Raw genomic sequence first — 18,560 nt, 5'->3', positions numbered from 1 at the left:
GAGGATAGAGGAAGGAAGTGCTGCTATTATATAACGGAGAGTGGCTTTTGTCAGGTAGAAATAGGGAAGTGAAACTGTTGATCAACACCCATCCTGAACACTGGGAGGACAGTTTGTCCCGGCTGATCTTCACAGTTGCAAACAAACTGTGAAAATCATTTTCTACTATCTACTACTTTACTACTACCATCTTTAACTGTGAAAATCTTTAAATGATGCACTGAATATCTTATTTTTCAACAAAAATCTCCATGCTCAACCTGAAATCAGGACTTTCCAGAGTGGATATTGAATCAGAAGAAGTTGTCTCTTCAGATGAAGGCAATTATGAACCTGTTTCTAATTTCAACCAAGTCTTACGGCAAAGCAAAACCTCTGACATGTCACTAATACACCGCAGTAATGTTGTGTAATGCTTAACAGGCTGGAAAACCTGATGAACCACAAAGCAAATGTTTTGATGCTGGTAAAATGGGAGAGTCTCCTGTACACGCAACTGTCACTCTGACAGGTTGACTGAACACAATTCAAGATATAATGTGCGACTGACAAAGAGTGAATAAACTGCTGGATGTGGGTATGATTTACAAAACTATTGACAAAGTGAACAAAAAAGTTAGATCCTGTATCCAGTCGAACGACAACAGTTCAACAGCACGCCGCCTCTAATGACAGAGCATCCTTCTTCAAAACCCCTGACGCACGACTGATCCAGTCAATGGGCTGCTGCTCGTCATGATTATTTCATACTGGCATTACAAAGACGCTGCCTGGCTGCAGAGCGTCAGGGCAAAGAGAAAGTCATAAATAATGCCAGTGCCCCGAGGCCTCCTAACACCGGCTCTGTGATGCTTTTATTGCACAGGGATCAATAGGGATGAAATATGCAGGACCCGAGCAAACAGCTGGAGGTACCCAGGAGGATCGAATATTCAGTGGACTAGAAGGAGCCTGAGAACAGCACTGGTCGATACAGCATCACAGCCACATAACATAAATGTGGAGAGTATATTGTAGATATAACCTAATTCAAGGTGATTTATTTATGATTTAAGTCACTTGTCGGACAAAACAGGGACACTCAGTTTGCAAGTTCTATCGCTGAGCCATGAAGTAAGATACAAAACTTCCAAAATAAAAGACCTCGTATACCAGAAATGCTCTGTAGTAAAGGAGTTAAGCTGTGCACGAGAAGTGAAAATGTATAAATTATTACCTCTGGTGGTGAGCAACTCATGAACACATCATCCTCTTCATGCATCGAGATTGCCCGAAGGAAACTTCTCCTCAAACGGATCATCGCCATCGTCCCAGCTTAATGTTTGGAGTTTGACTAACTGCGTGCAGTGATCTGTGGCGACACTGTTTTTGTGGTCTTCCTCTATAACGCCGAGTCAACATGTGATTTAGAGCATGGATCTGTCAAAGGGGAAGTCCTGCTAGTCAATCGGCCGTTAAAAACCCAGGCAGTTAAGAGTCCCACTTCAGTGTCAACCACTAAACCACATTTTCCTCCCAAAGCCGTTCTAAAATTAAAGTTCACTAGGGTGGTAGGACGGTAAAACTTTACCACAAAAATGTTAAAGAGGTGTTTTTTTTTTTGTTTTTTTTTCCAGAGGTCTATCTTAAAGCTTCACTGGACATTTGTTATACGTGTTTACCTGACTACAGCAAACCAGTGCAGGACACAAGAAGGTCTGTTAGTTTTTACTCCTGATAAAAGTGTTTCACTTCAGAAGAAGTCGAAGATAAATCAAAGATGGTTTAAGAACAGAGCTGGTATCGCCACTGATTTAAGTCATGTGGTCCAGATTCGATTCAATTCAATATCTTTTCAGTTCGGGATATTTCAGTTACAAAAACAATTTTGCTTGAACATGAGGGAAATTCTGAGAGTATCAAATGCTGTAAATTAAAGAAGTTGTCCTATAACCTGGTGCATTACTACACATATTAATGATTACATTAGGGGTGTTTGAATGGTCTCAATGGTCTTGTGGCTAAATCTGGCTGTGGAGAAATGCAGGAGGGATATTGTCTGATTTTAGCATCCAATTATTAAAAAATCTGAGGTAAAAGAACAGAATGAATCACAGACGGAGGTATAAAGAAAGCAGAAATTTTCCAGTTTTAAACAACCATCAGTTGGGTATACGTTTCTGATTTTGGCTCTTGAGGGGTTTTAATTTCCAACCCTGGTTCACAGGAAAAGGCATATAGGTGCATTGAAAGATTGATCTCAGGACTGTATGAATCTGTATCAGATCATTCAAATGAAGATCGATCCATCAATCACTAAAAACTGAGCACCGTAAGAAGGAATCTAAGTTCTGGGTGCTATTCAAAAGGATAACATTCTTGAAATTGTATATTTTTTCAAGTTAAATTTTACACAAATGGCAACTGAGCAGCAATTTCAAGAAGTAGCCTCATTTTCAGCCTGCACACGGTTGTGAAACCTTCTCAGTACGTAAGACCCAAATAAAGCCTGAGAACAAAACCGACTCCAAGTCCTGTTAGGTCTTCAAGTGACAGCAGCAATAGGGGCCATGTCACATAACAGCGCTCATTATGTAACTAAAGGCTGCACCGGCAGGTCGGTTCGTTAAAAATGCAGACGGTGTCTCCTGACTCCATTATAGCAGCGGTATATTCCTGAGCAGCTGGTGCTGGACATCTGGTGTGAACAGGCTGACCACCTAATCAATACTGCCCTCCAGAACCACTGAACCACGGTGGGACATTCAAAAGTTGACCTCTTACATCGAGGGAGCTGCTCCCTTTCAAAGTGCACTGTGCTTCAGTGGAGGTTTGCCATGTGTACACGTGTTATCATGTACTAAAGAGATGTGGCAGGAGGTACTTTGAGCATCCATGATCGTAAAAAGTGAAAGTCTTAATGGATTTCTGTGCATATTTTAAGTTAGCTGGTGGGCAGTTGGACAGGACATGAAAGTCTCTTGAATGAATCATCATTTCAGAGACGAGGAAGTTGGAAACATTAGAAGGATTTAGAAAAAAAAAATGGCAAGAGATAAGTCAACTCGGATTTTCGAGGAGAATGTGAGTAAAACAGTTCAGCTCCCTATTTCTTACTGTTTTCTGGCATTTTTTTGAGCAGATGAGCCACGTAATCCCGACACAGTCCCTGGCTGTGCGATTGAAAGGTGACCACGAGTTTGTCTGATTGATTACAACACTGATAAATAAGTCTCGGCTTCACCCACAACTCTAGTCTGCAGTAAAGAAGCCCCGGGGAGCGCACTGCACTGCAGCAGCCAATCAACTCTTCTGATTGCAGCTCAGCATACTCCTAATTTCCCATTTCAAGCCGGAGCAGAAGTTAATGTGCAGAGAATAGAAAGGGACGCAGAGTGACGCTCCCAGTTGCAGATAGGAGACCTGCAGAGTCTTATCTGTAACTGCCTGCAGCTCTGCAGTGGAATAACAATCAACTGGTCCAGTGTTCTCCAGCCACAGATAAACCACATCAGAGCCAGAGAGAAAAAGAGATGAAGAGAAATTGGGAGGAAACCGGGGGACTCTGCTGCAGGCACTGAATGCATCACAGCTAATATTAGACGGAAATGGCTGCAGCTGCTTTGGCATCACACATTTATATTTAGATTCCTCTGGTGTGAGATTCTGAACTCTGTGTGCTCTTATTATGCAAATAACATAAAACTTGGGGGTCACTTTAAAACTACAGGGTTGTTATTTTTAAAAAAGCAAAAACCCAGGTGATGCCGACCGGGTCCTTTCAGAGTTTGTTTCAGTCGTGGTTTCAGCGGTTCTTTCGGTGTTGTTGGGTTATTTGGTTTCAGTCTCTTGTCTTAAGATAGCTTGTTTTGTCTGATCAGTAAAACACAAACAGACACTCAAATCTCAAGACCTGAGACAAATGTTTGATAGTTTTGCAGGACTGAAACGAGACAGTTGATAGACTGTCGATAAACTGATTTATCAACCAATCATTTCAGTACTTCTCTGAAACGAGTTAATTAAGATATTATATATCATCATTCTGATGAATACAAGCTGACTGAGACAAAGTACGAAAACCTCAGTGTAAAAATGAGCCAGTACCACATTACAAAACTGTAAGTAAATAAGTCTCTTTGCAGTTAAAGGTTCCTTGTTTCCTGTTTACTGCGGTTCAAGGTTGAGCTCATTTTAACTACTTTATAAACTGTCGGATAGTGTAATCTAAAGCATTACATCATGTTATATGAGATTGTGTGTTTTCAGCATGGCTCACCTGTCAGAACCACATATATTTCTTTTCATAATATTAGAAAAAACGGCCTGTTTTCAGCAGGAGAGGTCACAGCTGACCAGAGGTGCAGACATCAGCATCCTTTAGGTGGCAGCAACAAAGTTTGTAAAGTTTTAAAGGGGATGGGTCAGTGATGCAGGAGGAGGAGGAGGAGGAGGAGGAGGAGGAGGAGGTGGGGCTCCACATGTTCACCTCCCTGTTTCTCTGTGTCACGGTTTAACCTGCTCTGCTGCATACCACAGGCAGCTGGGCCATGCAAACACAAAACATACACACTTGTAAACATACACACACTGTGGAGCACTCTGATGCCAAAGTGCGTGGGTGACGCTTAAATACAAACGTGCATTCTCGCACATGTACAAACATGCCCACAACAAACAAAGAGAACTTCTTTACACTTCCTACTTCCTCCTCTATTCAGGTCTTAGTTTCACTGGGTCACGGCAGACCACCACAGTCACAGTGTGTCTTACTGAGGAGCCGCCAAATGACACATATTACAACACTAGTAGGAAATGTTTTGCAATATTTTCCTCTTTGGCAACAGCTTTTATAATTTTAGCATGGTGGAAAACAAGAAATACCTGTATTTACCACACAAACGAGAAAGAAAGCCCGATAGTTAATTCATGTTTGTGGAGAAAACTTTGAGACGTGTTATCAAAATCACTGTCATTTAATTTTAATGTTAATCTTTTAAGTTTTAGGGTGGAAGTAGTTGCTGGTATAATAGTGCTCGGTGCTACGCTGATTGCGGGATGTGGGACAAATGACAAGTGAAACCAGCCGGGAGGTGTGACAGAGCCTGATCGAAACAGGAAGAAAAGTAGGTTGTGTTAGAGAGGAATTATGCCTGGCACATGGAAAATGGCCAGGTTGTCTTTCCGGTTAAGATTGCATCACAATGAACATGAATCACGCAAAAGGTTTTTCCGATTTTTCTAGTCGTATGACTGCAATTTTAATATGTTAGACATTTATTCTGCATGTTTAACCAAAATATATCCGGATCGTTCTGTACATTTTCTTCAGAGGGAGCACTGAATACATAACAGGGAGGGGAAAAAAGAAGTGAGGGCACAGAGGAAAATAAAGGTTAAGCTGAAGGACAAAACACAATCATGATTAAATGGCTTAGGTTATCCTCAAGAGACCTTGAAAGAACTCCAGCTGGGAAAATACATGTCCATTACGGTCTGGTGTCTCTGTCTGTCTGGTCTGATGTAATCCCACCAAATCTGACTGAAATGAACAATAGGGAAGAAAGGCAAACCGCGGACAAACACACTGCAAGTCAACACAAAATGGCCTTGAAGCACCGGCACCACCCAGGGCAATTACACAACTCTGGAGCAATTACAGTCAACAGGAGAGAAAGGCAGACAACGCAATACAGGGAGAACACAGTGAATAGCCTGAGGTGAGTTTGATCTTTGAGTGGCGTCGTGATGATCAGAGCCGGAGCCGTGAACCATTCAGGCTGCACTGGACAAAGCAGATACATCCATCCTTAAATAACGAACAAGAAAACAATAACGAACCATCAACTGAGACACACATCACACTTCCACGTGTCTGTTTTGGGATAAATAATTCATTCACACAATCCTCGACAGCACAGACTAACTGTGTTTCCATCGACTAACAACAAAACAAACATAAAATATTTGTAGAAGTAGTATCTTTGAATAAACGTATAAAATATGAACAATGAAATGGATTTATTTCAATTCAACACAGCTGGAATGTTAGGACTGACCCATATCAGATTAATACCATTATTGCATTGATAAGAAAAGCTTTTCCATGTTTATCCTCAGCATTTTTCAAATCGACAAAGTCATTTAGGTTACTTTATGACCAATAACAACTTTTTTGCACATGTTGTAACATACAACAGTAACCACAGTTGAATAATGACAAGATTACTGCACTTTGAAATTAAATGGTTAATCTAAACTAAAGAGAAAACCCCATTCTAGCCGCAATTAGTCATTTTCATTAAGTAGGGAAAGTTACAAAACATGACAAGTGAAGAAAAAGAAGGAGGCGAAGAGAGATGAATCGAAAAAAGGAAGTCGTGCAAATCGAGACGAGGGGGGGACTGCTAAACTGCTACATGGACAGGAAGTTAGCTAAAATGATGACAAGCAGCTTTAATAATTTAGTTTAGGAAGCTAAAGCTAAAAAGTGTCAATTCATAGAATAAATCAATTGACTAGCTGTTTCAGTACTAAGGTAATTTGTGATTTCCAGTGTTTCTGCTGCTTGAATGGAACAAAGTCCATATTGTCAGATGCCCTTTCTCTTCATGGTTGACACTGAATACATGTTGGTATTTCACCAGGTGTCCAGTAACGGCTCCATCAGGTTTTTGTGCTATTTTGTGACATATGCAATACGATCTTGTCTGAAGTTCATTTCAGAAAAGGGTAAATGTACGGCTCTTTGTTCTGTGTGGGGTATCGTGAAGTTCTACACAGTTAGAGATCAGAGAGAAGTGATGTACAGTGCCCTCTTTTACATGATCCCGCCTGAGAGCAGCGTCCCTGACGTCTGTCAGAGAAGGCAGGTCCACAGAGGAATCCTGATCTTGTTCTCAATCTAACTCTGATCTACTTGTGCGTCGACACGAGCTGCAAATGGGTCAAATGTGAGAAACGGCAGGAGGGAGGGAAAGTCACAGAGAAAGGAAGGAGGCAGAGAAGCTGCTGCTGCAAGATGATCCGTCCGTTGTCTCAAATTTCTGACATATTGTCAGAAAATGCTCTGAATTCCACACAGTCGGACGAAATTACAGCGCCCTGTGGCAGAAGGTGAGCCAGGTTTAACTCTTCTGCTGGACATTTCTGCATTTTTTTTGTCGGTGGTAGTCCAACTGCTTCAAATAATGGGACAAACTGAGACAAAATAAGCATTTCCTGTCCACTTTGACAGCGTCTTGTGTCTCTGTATACAGCTGACTGTGGGCTGCGTGACTAAATGCACATGAGTACACAAGCACAAAGTACAGACTGCACCACAGTGACACGGAGAGTGACAAGTGATTAAAGTTGGCACTGCCTAAATGTAGGAGGAAATGAACTTTTACAGATGTGTGTGTGTGTGTTTTAGATTGCAGAGTGTATGACCATATGCTTGCGTGTCTGGAGCAGCAGCTGTCTGGATGCTGCTCTGCCCTCTCCACGGGGAGCGAGTGCTTTTCCCTTCAGGCCGGGACACGATGCCTGAACCCTTTTCTGGAAAGGAGGGAAAAGTCTAATTTTGTAGCAAAAGACATTTTTTAACCGCAGAGATTCAAAACCAGTGAGCAGGAACAGGTTCAGTGCTGCTCAGCGACACATTTTCCCTCTCTTGTTTAGATGTTTTTTCCTGTGGTGATACACGGTTTTTCAATAAACGCTAGAAATGGCTGTGTAACACTGTCAAGAGTTTGAACAGGCGATCACTGCAGGGGTGACGTTTTTATGCAGAGATGAACCAGCCGGAGGGAGCACAGAGGTAGCAAGAGGCGGCTGAATGATTAATCCTCTAATTCCATCTACCTGACCGTTCACAGCTAATGACGCTAATTCCTCTGCGTGGCGGGTGGCTGGAGGCTGGAGGGGTCCGCTAAGGACAGCTGCCATGTGTATGATGATACAGTATAGGGCCTCTTATAATAATTCAATTAATTGTGCAGCCCCTATATAGTGTATACATGTGCTTGTGTGCGTGTTTGTGTGAGTAGGTGGTTATGTAAGACGGTAGCAGGGGAACTGGTTCGGTCACTGCCTAGGACACATAATGCAATCAGATGTGACGTAGGAAGATGTACACTGTGTGTAGCCCTCCACTCTAATTTAGGCTCTGTGGAGGATAAACACTGAGCTGTTGCTAGGTGGAAAATGCATCTTTCAAGTGTCTTTTTCTTTTTTACGCAACAAGGCAAAGAAAAGCTCTCAGGTACCCAAAATGAAAGAAAGACAACAGAATCATCTAAATGAGAACGATAAGGTTTTGCATGTTCACGCTGGTACGGCCTCAGTTGATATTTGCTTATCTCAGAAAAAAAAAAGGCCGACCACATCATGACAGGCTTTCAGGCGGGATCTAAATTCGCCACTGATGGATGTTTACATCTTGTCGCCTGTTGTGGCAAACCAGCTCTGTTGGGCCAACACAGCTGAGGAGGATTAAGATACGAAGCGCAGATATGGAGACTTCCCACGACGGCCCTGCTGCTCGGTTAATGCCAGGCTCAGTCACAACATCCTCCTGGAGACCCGTGCAGCGGTTGTCTGTGTATCCTGTGCAACACCATGCTTATTAAATCAAGCGCTGTATGAAAGTCATGAGCAGAAACACCCAATTTAATTTAAACTACTTATTAATCTGGGGACGGTTTGGCTGAGCACACAAGCTCTTTTACAGCAGAGCTCCGAATGAAGTTACGATCTCGCAGATCTGACGGTGATCAGATCCACTCGTGACAGCAGCTGGTTGGTCAATGCCTTGCTCAAGAGTAATGTGAGTGGTTGCATGCAGAGCAATTTCTTTTCACTTTCCACCCAGATTCATCCCAGCTGGTCTGGGGGATTTAAACCAGTGGCCCTCTGGTCACAAAAGCCACTAATGTACGGCTGCTCGTCAGGGTCTGAGTTAAAGCCAACGAGCTGACCTATAAAAAACAAACAAAAGAGCTGGAAATTTGTTTGACGACAAACTGTAAAACAGTGTAACATATCTCCTGTTCTGATTAATGAATTGTTGGGGAGGTGTTGTGTGTTAATTCCAACTTTGATGGTCTAAATTAAAACAATATTGAGGGCATCAAATTTCAGATTTTTATTAGAATAAAAATATATTTAACAAGCTTGTGTACTGTGTGTTAAGCACAACAGCATCTGAGTTGATTTACTTGTAACCACACTGAGAGGAGCAGGAGGAAATGGGCCTTTGTCAGATATGAAGTGGTACATGTGCCAAGTTGCTGTTGGTGACGAGGGAGAGGAAGCAAAGCTGGCAAACTGTAAACGTTTCCTTATGGGGACCGAGTGTAATATATATGTATATATGACTTTCAGCAAGTAGCATGTCATCCCCTCTGCTAACATTTGCCTTCTTGGGAAAACATTCACTTTTCTCTATGAACTTCTGAATGTATTTCTGCCAGGGTGTGACTGATATAGAAATGTCTCAGACGAAGCGAGCGGAGGTGGTGAGACAGTTTACACAGACAAAAACATGTTTTACTCCTCACAGTCCGCAGCGGTGAATGTCAACAGAGCAGCCCATAACGCATACCGAACATTTCCAACTGAATGGGAAAAGGGAACATGTGGGTAAGAGGACAGTGAGAGCAAACACCTGCAGCCTGATGCACCGGTCCACTCCACCTCTCTTATCTCAGCCTTTTACACTTTTCTGCACAGGAACAACCAGCCGCCGGCCTCTCAAGCTGTAAGAATGAACCTATGAGTTACATGTTGAGTTGTAGTCTCTGAGTGTTACAAGGCTGAAGCCATTTAAATACCCTAATATGTCGAGTGAGTGTAGCCTGTTGAAGTCTAAACATCCGAGGCGATAACAGGCTACTAAAAGCAAAAAGTACTTAACTCACTGTCGGACACCGTTTGACTTTTGTGTGCCTAATGTGATGCACCAGACCTCTGATCTCATTTGAAAGTGGTGAGGCAGATGGCTGCATATCTGTGTGTGTGTGTGTGTGTGTGCGCGTGTGTGTGTGTGTGTGTGTGTGGGTGTGTGTGTGTGAGAGAGAGTGTGTTGTAATCCCTGTGTGGCAGACAGGGCACAACCAGTTCATTTCTCATTCAGCAGCACATGTGAGAACACAAGCGGGACACAGCCTGGTTTCCACTGCAGTATCCTCCAATCAAACACTGACTTCTAAAACAGGGACCATAACATTTCTGATTCCACCAGTTCAACACAGCACACTGTGTGCCTCAACGAAAGTACAGTAAATTAGTCAGGCAGGCATTTAGCTATGGCTGTTAAAATACTTCAGGATAAGTTACTTGTTTACATTTTTCTGACGGACGTTTTCATCCAAGGAAACGTCAGTAAATCATAAAGAAAACTGATGTGGCATAATCAGCTCAGTGTGCTAATTTCCATCGGCCTGTTTTATGCACTTTTTCAATTCACTAAGACATTTTACATAAAGGTTTTTATACTTGGCTGAGGTGGAAAAGGTCAAGTATCAATTAAAACAAATGCAATGGACACTGAAGAGACAAAACATCAGATCTGTTTGAACCCACCTAAAAATTAATGCAAAAAATAAATAAATAAATAATGCGAAATAAAAAACCTCACAACATCTTAAAATAGCATCATATATTGCTACATCCTTGAAGAATGAATCCCCGTTGGTATCATCCATTTTGACGCACCGACTCCCAATATTCGCCTTACCTGTATGGAAACAGATTTTCGAAAGAATCGGTTAAAACTTGCCCAAAATTTGGATGGAAACTTGGCAAGTGTCCCTGCTTCAGTCAGTGGAGCGTGAAGGGGCAGGCAGCAGTGTGTATTCCTGTCACAGTGACTCTTTGATTCTACAACTGAGGGACATTAATGTCACTTACTTTAAATTTATTTCAAGACAATGGGTGAATTTTGGAATTAGTCGTGACTCTTCAGGCTTCACTGTTCCCTCTCTACAAATGTACATCAACAGCATCCTTACCGAATTCATGAACCTGCACACTGACCCAAAACTTGAGGACTCAACTGGCTCAATCGGAACAAAGACAATAAAAAAAAAAAATACTACTTTTGGAAACTACAAAACAGTTTTGAGGTGCTGAACACAGTAGTTCATCCTGTCAGATCACATTACAACAGACACAGCATCACTGTTGAGCAGCGTGACCCAGCTGGGCCGACTGAATGGGTTAAGACCAAATCTCAGCAGGCAGGAACACAACTGAGTATTATTTCTTCAAACATAGACACAGGTCCTTTAAGGGCCCTCGGTCCAAATGTGCCTGACGTCCATTCATGGACATGAATGAGGCCACAGGCCCATTAACCCAGCGAACAGGGACACAACACAAGCATGATGCTCTGAGCTCAGCACAGTGTAATTGACAAAGATAAAAGGAGGCTCTGTGGGGAGCAGAAATGATCCAAGCACACTTAATTCATTTAAAGCTACATGCTCGCCTTCAGTGAGGCCAGTGGCTGTCTAGACATGTCTTTAAAAACGGTTGTGTGTGCCACTTTTAATTTAAATGCTTGTCTCAGTGCTGCTTCTGGGCCAAGCCTTCGCCTCATGAAATTATCAGAAGATTTAAGGGAAGAGTATGAGTGACTTTCTTTTTTATTTGGGTTGTGTACTGCTGTGTAATGTGAGCTGAAACTTTCCATAGTGATACTAACTTTGTTTTTTGCTTGCAAAGTCCTGTGCTGTCCCCATTATTTCCTAAATCTGTTAGTGATGCAGCAGCAACCTTCCACAATCTCACCTGACTTCCTCCTACCTTCAGCCTTTTGTCTTACAGCCTTTCAGAGTGCAAAGTGACGTAAGATTTCACATGACATTACAACCAAAACATAGTCGCTTGTCTAACATTACACAAGGTTGAAAATGCCAACAAATTACCGGACGTCCGCAGACCCGCAGCAGCGATCGCAAACACCATCACAACATCAGTTTCACAGCTTTAGTTTTACAGCCCACAGCAGTTTCTTCCCACCTCAGCTCTCATGAAGAGCCACATTCTTTTCCTTCAAACCGTAATAACACTACGAGGTCAAACATGTGGGTGACAAGTCAAACAGCAGCCGGGGCTGAAGGCAGAGGCAGGCAGAGGGACCGATCAAAAACAACCTACACATGGTTTGATGACTCAACGTCGCCACTAAAAGTTCCGTTTTAATGTGACAACAAACAAGTACGAGTGACAAACACATACAAAGTTCTGGAGTTCTACATCCAAAGCCCTGACATCATGAACCAGAACCATATTAATAAGGTCAGATAATGGAAACACTCAACGTCATGCATTCTAAGGCACAGACGTAACAGGGGACCTCATACATGAGTGGGCTCTGGAAAAGAGTGAGTCACGCCCGAGACGTGACACAAGTGGCCTTTTGACTGACAACACAAATCATGAGATGAAGGCGTTTCTAAAGAGGAGAGAACTGTTTTACAATAGCAGCGACCCTGATGGCATTTTAACATTTAAGTTCTGTCTTCTTCACAGGCAGTTTGTGTCAGACTATAAGCTGGCGCACAAACAAATCCCCACTGAAACATAGTTATTGTTCATTTTCATGCCACCAAGTTCCCAATCAAACATTTTCTGAATAGAAAGGCAAGAAGCACTGATTAACTAAAGCTGCAGTTGCATATAAAATCAACAGCATCTTTATTCGACTGCTGTTAATTTCCCCATCTGGTGGCCCAAAAACAGCCCTGTAGTTACACATAAAATGGTTAGACAGGGAGTTACAAGTGTTGACTGTCACACTTCAGTGGAAAATTGACAACAAACTGCCTGTTTTTAACAGGTCAGTGCAGTGCTGGCCTGATTGGGTTAACTAGGTTACTAGCTTGACTTTTATATAGGACATTCTCACTGATGGACCCAGTTGTATTTTAAACTAACTGCGCTTTATTTAGAAAGCTCACACTCCCACATTTGATTACATTGGGAAGCAGTTCTAACTGTTGATGTGCCGTTAATGTAAACGTAGGCTTTCAGCTGATTTTCTGTGGTGTTTTCTATCTTTAAAAGCTTCCTGGTAAACTGCTTTTTTCAGTAAAAACTCTTCAGCCATGATCCAATACTGCACCAGAAGTTGTAATTAAAAAGTCCAGCCAATTAAGTCATCGCACATGTGTTTGCAGCTACAGTAATATGTAGAAAATCCTCCCATGCTGATCGAGCAGCCATGGGGCTTGCCGGGACAAGTCCAGTTCACTGAATTCTCACTTTTGAAACCCACAGGATTCAAAAGATGTGCTGCCAAAGCTCTACTGCCAAACACCGCAGGACACAACCAGAGGTCCTGTGTCCATGCCCTGACGGGTCAGACTTGTTCCAGCACGTTCCACGGTTGCTCGATCGAATCTGGATCTGGGGAATTTGGAGGCCATGTCGACACGTTGAGATCTTTGTCACGTTCCTCGGGCCATTCCTGGGGACTGCTGTTGCCGTGGGGGGTTTACTTGTCCTTCATTGTAACACAATGATCAAGGTGATTCACTATATGTATAAGACTTTTTAATGTTTTGGCTGATAACAAGCTGCTTAAAAGATATAAACTTACATTATAGAAAACATTTTAGGGCAATTTTTGAGTCATTTCTAATAATTTCTAGACATGAATTTGAAATATAGAATGAAAAGTGAAGCCAGGATGTTTTTTTTTTAGAGACAACTAAACCCCAGGAGAACACCACACACCTCCAGGTCCAGAACGCCACCGAAACACACTCGTTAAACGGCGAGTGAAGAGGCCAGTAATTGCAATGCAGGAAAGCAGAGCAGCAGAATGCAACGAGAAAATGACACAGAGTGTAATTAAGCTTGACAATGTGCCAAAATATTCCCTCTTAAGTCTTTCCACAAGGTCAACAGGAGAGCAAAGTAATTGGCGGTGAATAACGAGGAAATAAAATAGAGCTCGAGTCGATTGGTGCAGAGATACATCAGCAAACCCAATGCATCAACCTGATGTCAGTGTTCAGAGGACAACTACACATAATGAAAAGCTTCCCTGTGGTTTTCTGTGGTGCTGAGGTAAATCTGCATCTCTCTCTCAGTCCATGTAGGTTAGCCTGCTGTGAGTCCTGACAGAGACTCATCGATCATCATGTATCCCAGTTAGAGCTGCAGCTTGAAAACAGGCGAGAGCGACTGTGTTTTATCTAGAAGGGAAAACCACAATACAAAGACTTTTTTGCAACGGAAAGTGTTTTTCCCGTTAGTGTTGTTTGGTAATAATTAATTAACGCCTTGACCATAAGTGCTGCTGCTGAATTATGTTCATTGTATAATGTTTCCCTTGACTAATGAAGGTGTGGTGCTGTAAAACATCTGCTATAGAGATGGCAGAACCCTAAATGTTACTTCTAAAATGTCTTCTTTCTCCTCATCTACTTCTTTCTTGTGCATTTTTTCCTCAAACATCATTCTTCAGAGCTCATTTCATATTCTTTCTGTTAAGCAGGGGATCGTGTATCAACCTGTCTCTGCACACCTTAAAGAATGTGGTGAGGAGGAGGAGGAGGATAGAGACAGAAAAAAAAAAAACACATGTGCTCAAATACTTTTCACCTCCTCCAGCTACAGAGAAGAGGCCACGTGTCCTAGTTTCCTTACAGCCGCATGCCTCGACAACACACCTCTTTATGGAGGAGGAGGAGGAGGACAGTAAAAGGGCAGGTATGAGGAAGACAGAGGCAGGAAGAGATATCCCCCTCTGGCTAAGGATGATCCTTCATTCAGCTTGTAGCATGTCAGAACTTCTTTTAAAGAGGACTTTATGGGCTCAGGGGGAGAGAAACTGCACGAGGAATAACAAGCAACAGTCTAAATGAGTGCGAAAATTTTGCAGCAATGTTCTCTTAATATGTCCTCTAAACTTAAATATCTGGTGTAAGAATTGTTTGTGACATTTATCATTGCTGTGTTGTTCACAAACACTGTAAGAAGAGTGAAATAACAACAGAAGGAGCTTTCACACACTCAGTGACTCCTGAGTGGGCTGAAAACTCATTTATAACTACACTGTCAGTCCTATCATCTATTGCAAAACAAGACCTGCAGAAAAAACATGGACCCTTGTCAATAATTAGTATCCTGAGACTACAAAGCAAGGATTGTGACTGTAGGCTCATTCGCAGGATAAAACTAGGAGGGGCACCTCATCCTAGCTCCGGGCTCAAGACTAACTTTTTCATTTAGATGCACCAACACAAAAACTGAGACGCACCCAAGAAAAAAAATTGATTTAATTTCCTAACATATCACATAAATAAATGCTTGTCAACAGGAATAAAGCTGCAAATACCAACAAAAGACGCAGCAGTTTTACTGAGACACTATTGTTGGCTACTACTGTATATCTGAAGCGGGGTCAAAGTACTTACAGGCAAGTCTCGCCACTCAACAGCCATCTTGGCGTTGACCCCAGGCAGTTAAATCAGGCTAACGAGATCAGACGCCTGTCGAATGGGAAAGGAGCCATAACTTCACAAAACTGAATAAAAAAAAATGACCAATCTAATCTGATAACTGAACGAAAGACTGTTGTTCTTTGTTGACTGGTGAGTGAAGCAAATATACCAGCAACCTGCACATTTTACCATCACTTGGCTGGTGGATGGTGCTAACTTTGAGCCCCAGAGACGCCATCAGCTCATCCACCATGGCACTTGAACAAACACGAGTTATCATCTTTTTTGAAGGTTTTTTTTCATTGTGCATTTGCATGGTATCCTCCTCTTCCATGCTCATTCAAAGTCCGTCTGCACCCACTCACTCCTGTCACCGCATTGGTAGACACGGCTGAGAAATTTTAACTGTACGCTTCCCTCAGTGCAAGAACATGATTTGCATATACGTTTCCTTGGCTGTTATAAAGCCGACGATTGGCTTTGTGGGATAAAGGGGCAGGAAATGTGTCATATAACCGCAATCATTTATAATGTCTCTGCCAGCCTACTCATCCAACCTACCCTGGATAAATACAAGTAAAACTGCCAGGAGAGTTGCACAAATTGAATAAAAAAAACAGGGAGAAAAACTGCATTGCACAGGCGTCGTCAGCTGCTGCAGCTTGTCTTCAAAATGATTCCTGGCAGCTTCCACTCAGGGGATGAAGCAACGTGGGGAGATGAGCCTGAGATAGAAACTGCTGGCTGTGATTACTTCGATGACCATGCAAATCCTGCAAGGTCGTTCTGATAGGCACACAGGAAGGCAGAGAGATAGACGCAAAACTCTGCTACAAAATGTGCCATAGTGATAATTCAAAAACAGGAGCCCTGAGAAAACAGACAACAACTTCAGACAGCCATTTCCCCCCCAGACGTGTTCCAACCTGAACTGAAAACTGAGAATCTGCCCATGAAGCAGTCAGGAACACTCAGCTGTAGGTGCTGCTGAGATTTTGTAGGAAACGTTTGGTAAATAATCTGAACTGAAGAGTGAAAAGTTTAAGTCTTTATTCATCACATTATGTGGATCATTGTTGTCTCGCTGGCTCCACAACAAAGACAGACAACTTGTCAGAACAATCTGATAGGAGCTTGTTATTTCCACAGACGACACAAAGCTGAATGGAAACAACCACATGACATCAAACAGTCTCAGCTTCCCGTTTTCCTGATTTTGATTATTTGTCTTTATAAGCAGCCAAGTTAAGAAACAATAATGATTTGAAGAGCTCACTGATTAATCGAATAATGGTGAATTTTGGCATTTGGCTTACTAGTACGATGTCTGAGGGAAAAGCTGCTCAGTTTATTACAACTTTCCATCTTGTATTTTGCAGTTTGGGCTGTTCTATCCTTATTTTACTCACTAAATTAACTGCTAAGCTGCGGTTGACATGGCGACAACAACTTCCACTGGGGCTAGAACAGATCTTATATTAGTCAAATTTCAAAAACTACTTTATTTGGAGCTTCAAGTGAAAGAGCAGATAATCCTCCTCACTCAACAGGAAAACTGTGCACACAAAAGAAAGTAGAGCTGATCCAGGAAGTTGGTAGGAAAACTACAATGGGTGTTTTTAACAAACACAACTGTTGATAATTTTGCCTTTTGTTCCCGATTAAATAAATCTACTAGGGTTTGCTCTGATCCTACAAGACCTGTGTGATTGCTCAAGTATCTTGATCGGACACTAAGGTGTGTCTAACCACCGGCTATGATGACACAGATTTCAATTTCAATTTTGATCCGAGGAGAATGTTGCCATTGTAACTGACGTCCAAATCCATGATTGAACACCTTGAGGAATAAGCAGGAAGACGACCCCCAAAAGAGGCAAAACACTGATAAAGAGTTCTTCTGAAGCGTTTAATTGGTCTCAAAACACAGTGCAGCAAAAGACAAGTTTGTGCACGTGATATGAACACACAGAACACAATCTATAGTATCCCTCAGCTCTAAACACCATGATTGTCTCTCTGTGTCTGTACTTCTTCTACATGCTCCTGTAGGAAAATGACACGAGCTATCATCATTTATCAACAGCCAAACATTCTCCAGGTTTTATTGTTGTCACTTGGTGTTTTCATGTTTTATATATTGTACTCTGTGTCCCTATGTTATATAAGTTTTACCTGTCTACAAGATATACTTCCCCTTGTCGACAATAAAGTTGCAGCTGAAGTTAGAGCGACCTTTAGAGGGACAAATGAAATCAAATGTCGGGGTCAGGATGAACCATGTTCTTTCATGACACATTTTATCTCCACAGAGGCTGATAAAACACAAAGTCAGAGGTGCAGAGGTTCACATATTCTTAACATTTAGTGGCTCAGTCTCAACACTGTTACATTCACTCAGCAAGAAGCAAGGATTAGGATCACAATAGGCGCTTAACGCAAAATGACAAATTATGAGAATACAAAGAGCAGAGGAGAAACTGCCAGATAACAAGCATTTGGTGACACTAAAATCCAACTGTCCTGAGAAAAAAAAAGTGCTATTCAGAATACCAACCTTTCACTGGGCTTGAACCTGTATTTCTGGTCTTGAATGCAAATGAACAAAAGTCTACATCAGGTCTTCAAACTTCTCAGACCGCAAAACCTGAACAAAAACCTGTTCATGTCATACCAGTTCAACGAGGCAAAGGGGGGGCTGTTCTCAAGGATTTAAGTACATTTTAGGGATAACTACAGCCACATCAAATCACACAAATAATGCAGAATGCTGTATTACATCTGTTTCTTATATTTATTGAAAATTATCAGTAGGTAAAGGGAAGAGGAAAAGGAGCAGGAAGAGGAAACAGGCCAGTCTCCTCGAATAATCTACTAATCTAATCTAAAAAGGAATTACCTCAGGGGAAACAGTCCAAACAGGAAGTTAAGGAGCTTTCATCCTGCCGGAGAGGAGCCGACATTAAACCTATAGGAGAGCTGACAGTGTGCAGCTAATTTCCCAGCATGACTCTGCGGCTCCGTCTACTCGGGCCGTAATCTTTGTCCGTCTTTGTTTTATCAAGGCAATTAAATCACAGTTGCTCAGACAGTGTATGTGGGGGCTAGTTCCTACTGCACATGGAGAGCAAGCAGGTAATC

At 42.1% G+C, this 18,560-nt stretch overlaps 1 protein-coding gene across 7 annotated transcripts in view; it reads right to left on the bottom strand.

The window, feature by feature from the left end:
- Positions 1-18,560, bottom strand: part of LOC119011653 (rho GTPase-activating protein 12-like) — a 54,708-nt gene that overhangs the window by 15,499 nt on the left and 20,649 nt on the right. The gene's annotated exons all lie outside the window — the stretch shown is intronic.

Source organism: Acanthopagrus latus, chromosome 21, assembly GCF_904848185.1.
Source record: "Acanthopagrus latus isolate v.2019 chromosome 21, fAcaLat1.1, whole genome shotgun sequence".
Lineage (NCBI taxonomy): Eukaryota > Metazoa > Chordata > Actinopteri > Spariformes > Sparidae > Acanthopagrus > Acanthopagrus latus.
This window is presented reverse-complemented; position numbering and strand designations above follow the sequence as displayed.